This window comes from Schistocerca piceifrons, chromosome 6, assembly GCF_021461385.2.
Source record: "Schistocerca piceifrons isolate TAMUIC-IGC-003096 chromosome 6, iqSchPice1.1, whole genome shotgun sequence".
Taxonomy (NCBI): Eukaryota; Metazoa; Arthropoda; class Insecta; order Orthoptera; family Acrididae; genus Schistocerca; species Schistocerca piceifrons.
In genome coordinates, this window is record NC_060143.1 from 455,596,389 (window position 1) to 455,602,317 (window position 5,929).

Below are 5,929 nucleotides of genomic sequence, written 5' to 3' on the forward strand. Positions count from 1 at the left end.
CAGAAGGGATACGTTCTGACAAGGACAGTCCACCTCCCTAAACTCGCCGTCATAAAGAAAACTCGAGGTTTAAAGAACTGATTTTGACCTTGAATGAAGTACAAGGACAGTTTCATAAAGATCTTACGTCTATTACCATGCTGTTTTTGAAATTGTTTTCCGTTTCAGTTGAAGGCAGTCCTGTGCATATGCCGATGTAACTGATTGACCTACAAGGTAATTCCAGTTTTAATAAAAAATCTTTTTACGTTAAAACTGTTCAGGATTTCTACGTTGCTTTCCTCACGTAGGATTTCGAAGTCACTATATTGAGGCTGCAAAATTGCTACAATATTTCTATTGTATGAAAGACCTTTTTTTGATTGTGAAACTAAGTAAGTCACGATTACGAGACAACTGGAGTGCGAAACTCTTTGAAGTTATCTGTGTCCCTCCATACACCGACAGTTTGTACCAGATAAAAATTATGTGTTCAGTACGCCAAAAATAGTAAAATAATACTGAAAATTTGTTTTGTTTGTGACCTTTGTTTGTTGAGAAATGTGATATAAAAAACCAAATGGTATGGAGTACGACCGCATTGACATTTAAACGTGGCGTATTCACTCTTCCCCTTTCTCGCGTTGAGACGGCGGTGTGGCGTTGGGGGAAATGTGAAGTGAGGCTGAGCGCTTGGGCACTTGTGCCTGGACAAGCTCCGTGAGCCGAAATCTTGGCCACCTCTGCCATACCGTGATTCGCACACAATGCTTATGGTTGCTCGATACTGATGTTTTCACTTTGCTTTTTGTGGTGCTTAGATGATCTGTGATCGTATAATCACAGATGCTTTGTGTGGCTGTTACCAGTTCACCTCCCAGGAGATATATGCCCATCTTTTCGGAGTATCTGGCTATGTACACTAAAATCTTTTCGAACCATTGAGTTCGGACTGGGCTATGGTGGATGTCAGAACCAGTTTCCAATATTTGAGAGGGAGGTACAGACGTTCGCAAGGCACGGGGAGGGGGGGGGGGGGGGCAGCATGAGGGTTCGCTTCGTGCTCACCTCTCCCACTGGAATCATTCAGATATTGAGTGGATAACCAATGATTCTCTGTGATATAACAAGTTTTTACTATCACCGACAAAATTTAGTTCTTACTGATTGATAGGTTTCGAAATTGACAAACACATTTAAATAAAAAAAATGGCAGTTGTGGAATGTTGCTGTCCATCTTGCCATCCGTCCCCTTCCTGATAAAATTTGTGCTGACACCTACCAGGGAAGGTGGTCTTGTCCAGCCTGGAGCTGATGGCTCAGGTTTTCCGTAATCCTCCTAAATGGGATGTACTAGGCTGCGTCAACGATGAGTGATTTTTTCCAGGATAGCGGGTGTTCTTTCAGTTTCTATTCAGTAAGCCCTGACAGGAAGCATCATTTTCCAATCTTCAAAGCCTCTTCGTGTACACGTACTCTGTTACTAAGTACAACTAACCAATATGTAAAAAGCAAGGCGATGACGTCAATAGTGGCAGTGTTACACTTCCTTTTCGCTGGACTGTTTTTTTCTGGCCTATCTCTGTCTTCTCTTTCAACTGCCTGAAACCGTAGATATTGTTAGACTCATGACTGTTGTGTTAGTTTATGTTGAATGAATACAGTAATTAAAATACTAGACTTACAAGTATGAAATCAACCTGGCATCACTTTTAACAATGAAATTCTGAAATCCGATTAGAGTGTATATTGCAAGAATAGGTAGAACGTTGGTGATGGAGACGTATTTATAGCCATGAAAAACGCTATAATTTCTAATGAGATTAGTACAGATACGGAACGCGAGATGCACTCCAAGACAAACGAATTATGACAATTTCAGGAAAACTGGATGATTTATTCAAGAGAATGAGCGTCACAAACTGTGCAAGGCAACGACTGGCACTGTTTTCTTTTGTGGCTAGTTGAGGTAAAATCATTTGTAGAAGCCGATTGTTGCTGAAAGCAACTAATAATCCTTACCCTGTCGCTCATAATTATTTATGATTATTGTATTTAGTGATTTATGGTATTATGTGGCGGTTAAATAAATGCAACCATTCAAATGGCAAGGACGCTACTATTTTGGGTTCGCCCTTCCGTGCTTTCCTCGTCCTACCCCATCCTGTGTTTAGGAGTTTCATGTACACCACCACATCTACCAAGTTGCGTCCCGTTTGGATAATTCCTTCTTGGTGCGTCTTTCTTCTTTTTTTTTCGCACAGTGTAATTTGGATGAAGACAAGCATCAAAGGTGGATCAACATGATCATCGATTGCTTGTACGGACTCGCTACCGCAGGAGTAGTAGTGGCGGAACATTTGAGGGGAAACTTGGAGAATATTTCATGTAAATTTCATGATCGTGTTGTATTGAGTGGATACTTCAACTTACCAGCAATAGATTGGGAGACTCGACTGATTAGGGCGGGCGTTGGGGACAGGGAATCGTGTGAAATTGTTTTAAACGCCATTTCCGAAAGTAGCTTTTAGCAGTTAATCAGAGAACCGACTCTTGAAAGGAACATGCTACAATGGATTTAGCACAAGTTGCGATCGCAACTGCATTTCAGCTGTGATTTGTACAGTAAAACTTGATCAAAGCGGAATGTGTATAATTTGGAAATCTGCACTAACCGTGCAAGTATTTCAGTCCCGACTCATTCTATACACTTTCATAGGCTAATATTTCGTATAAAGTGGAATGTGCCTAACGCGTAAACGGAATGAAAATTTTAAGACTTAACTAATAAATCGTTGTATACAGCGGGAAACATCTTATACAGCGCTATTGTATTACAATATAAATTAGTTACTCACGATTCTAAAAGAACGCTACTTTTAACACAAAGACTGTTCAGCCATTACAATGTCATACCTAACGGCCTGGGTTCGATTCCCGGCTGGGTCCGAAATTTTCTGCACTCTGGGACTGGGTGTTATGTTGTTCTTATCATCATCGTCATTTCATCCCCATCGACAAGCAAGTCGCCGAAATAGCGTCAACTCGAAAGACTTGCACCAGGCGAACGGCCTACCCGACGGGAGGCCCTAGCCACACGGCATTTTTATTACCATTACAATGCTATTGAGCAGTGCAAAACGAAGGAAAAGAGTTTACGGCGCAGGGTGGCGTTGTGAGTGTGGTCATCAAACCGCCCCGTTCTGTTCAACAAGTTGGGCACGGTGTCGGTACACCAAAGGAAGTGGTTCGCTTGTTTGTTGGCATATCTCGTTTTCCATTGTTACTGAAGCGTGCTGGAGCACAGTGGTACGTGTGTGCGCACTGACGAACACTCTGATTCCATATATGCAGTGAAAGAGGTGGCTGTTTTTCGGTTAAACAATGGTTTTATCCAGCAAGGTCAAGCATTCCAAATGAATGCGCTGTGTGCATTATCTGCTGTCAAATTCAGTTCACTAGGAGCACTTTAAGTAATACCGGTAACATGATGTCGAAAAAAAAGTATGTGTCGGTAACTATTAACGAAAAGATTAAGGTAGTCGAGGCGTGTGAGAAAGAAACTCTATGTGCACGAAATAATGGTGCGTAGCCGGCCGGTGTGGCCGTGCGGTTAAAGGCGCTTCTGGAACCGCGTGACCGCTACGGTCGCAGGTTCGAATCTTGCCTCGGGCATGGTTGTGTGTGATGTCCTTAGGTTAGTTAGGTTTAATTAGTTCTAAGTTCTAGGCGACTGATGACCTCAGAAGTTAAGTCGCATGGTGCTCAGAGCCATTTGAACCATTTTTTTGATGGTGCGTTTCTAATGCGGTAAAACACAAATTTATGCTAGCTTAAGAAGCAGGGATGAGGTGGATGAAAGGGAAGGGGCAAATGAAAGGGAAGAAGACGGGAAAAGAAGAAATTAACGGGATAGTGTGGGAAAGGTTCATAGGCGCGCGAGCAAAACATACTTACCTTTTTCTGGAACCATGTTGCAGAGCGATGCACTGGAAATCGCTAAAAAGCTTAGAAATAACGAGTTTGACATCCACACGATGGCTTGACAGTTTTATAGCTAATTACCATACCGTGTGACATGAAGTGTGTGGGGAAGCTGAGAACGTGCAGGAAAGAGTGGCAACACAATGGAGGACAATACTGTACAACCTAACAGCGAATTAATTACAATGCGAAACATTCCACGTTGTGCAGACGACAACATTCGAAACGATGGCTTCCTGTCAACTCACTCTACTATTACTTCAGCAACAGATTTAATAGAAATCCGCAACACAGAAGATGATCAGGAAGAAACACAGGGAGAAGAGGAGCACAATGAGATCCCTAGAAAAATTAACACGCCTGCAGCACACACAAATCCTCCCAAGCTGTTGGAACCATTGTACAATGCAAACAGGTGCGTAGAATAAAAATATTGGAACAGGAAAAAAGTGGCAATAAAGTGAAATGTAAGGCAAATAAGAGAATAATACGTATATACAGTCGTGCTCAAAAGTATCCGAACGACCTGAATTGCATTTCGCCTGACTCGCATGCAACCCACAAAAAGCAGCTGTCTAGCAGGTCCTCTAATCGCTCATTGGTACAGTCGTTTGACTATTGAAAATGGTTCCAACAAGACACCACTAGAAAACTCAGCTCTGTATCGCAATAACTCAAGTTGTAAAGTAATACCACGATACTAAAAATATCAGGGATCACCTTATCACAGATAAGACTGTCCTTAAGGCTTGTAAGCTCACATTTATTGCAATAAATGACATACCTGAAATGTTACCACTCTCATTATCACGTCAGATAGGTAATGCACGTAGTAAGTTCGTCGTATTCATCATTTCCTCTTCAAAGTAACATACAGAGCTCCTTATTTAACACAAAATGACATTAAAAATTTTAATTATTCACGAGCAGCTAGTGGAGAATATGTATGAACTTCAAATGACACGACGAACCGTCTCGATTTCCATACGGATTCAAACCAAGGTCATGAGGACTAAGATTTAGTGACTGACGGAAACTAACGGTCATTCCTGACTAGGCAGACAGAGAGTGATATACCTCCATTTTACAGAGTATCAGTTAGCAAATATCAACTTTAAATTATATAACGTAAACATTTTTAACGGACGTGAATTCCTACCCAGCATCTATTGTCCCTGTTAACGAGCTACGAGAGATGTTAAATATTGCTTCTTCACCAGTGACTTACTTGAAATGCCGTGAGGTAAAGCTTTGTGTTGGACAGGGACTCGAACCCAGAACCTAATCGGATTGTTATCGATGCACAATCAACTGTGACATATCGCATTTTCTCTACAGTAGCTAGACGTTTTAACAGAAATGACAAGAAGAAACATTACTTTTTTCCTTCCCAGGACTCCAACCCGGCACCTATCGCTGTTATAGTCCAGAGAAAACAAACGTTAAATATGGGTTTGTTATACCAGCAGCGACATGTGAGCATTTTTGAACTAGAAATAATATGACGAAGAGTTCAGTGCTGACTGGTAATCGAATCCCACACATATCGTTGTTGACTGCACTCAAAGAGACATCAGCTACTGAATTTTTCGCCACCAGCAGCTCGGAATAACATCCTTGAACTTACAGTGATCTCTCAAATAGTTCTGTGTCTGACTGGGAGTAAAAAACGTCAGATATCGTTAGTGTTAACAACAAATGAAAATGCATTAAAAATCAAAATTATTATCCAACAACAGATAGGTGTTCTCACGCTAGAGCTTGATAATACATAATGAAAACTTTAGTGCCAGGCCAGGATTCGAACCCATTCACGCGCAATATGTGAAGATGTTGAGGAATCTGCAGTTTTGAACAAACAACAAACTGCAGTCGAGCTGTATTGTCACGAAGGGATCAAATTCCGCGTTAAGGGCGGTCTGAGTTGAATTCCCAGTTCAGAACCAATTTTATTGACATACAGAAG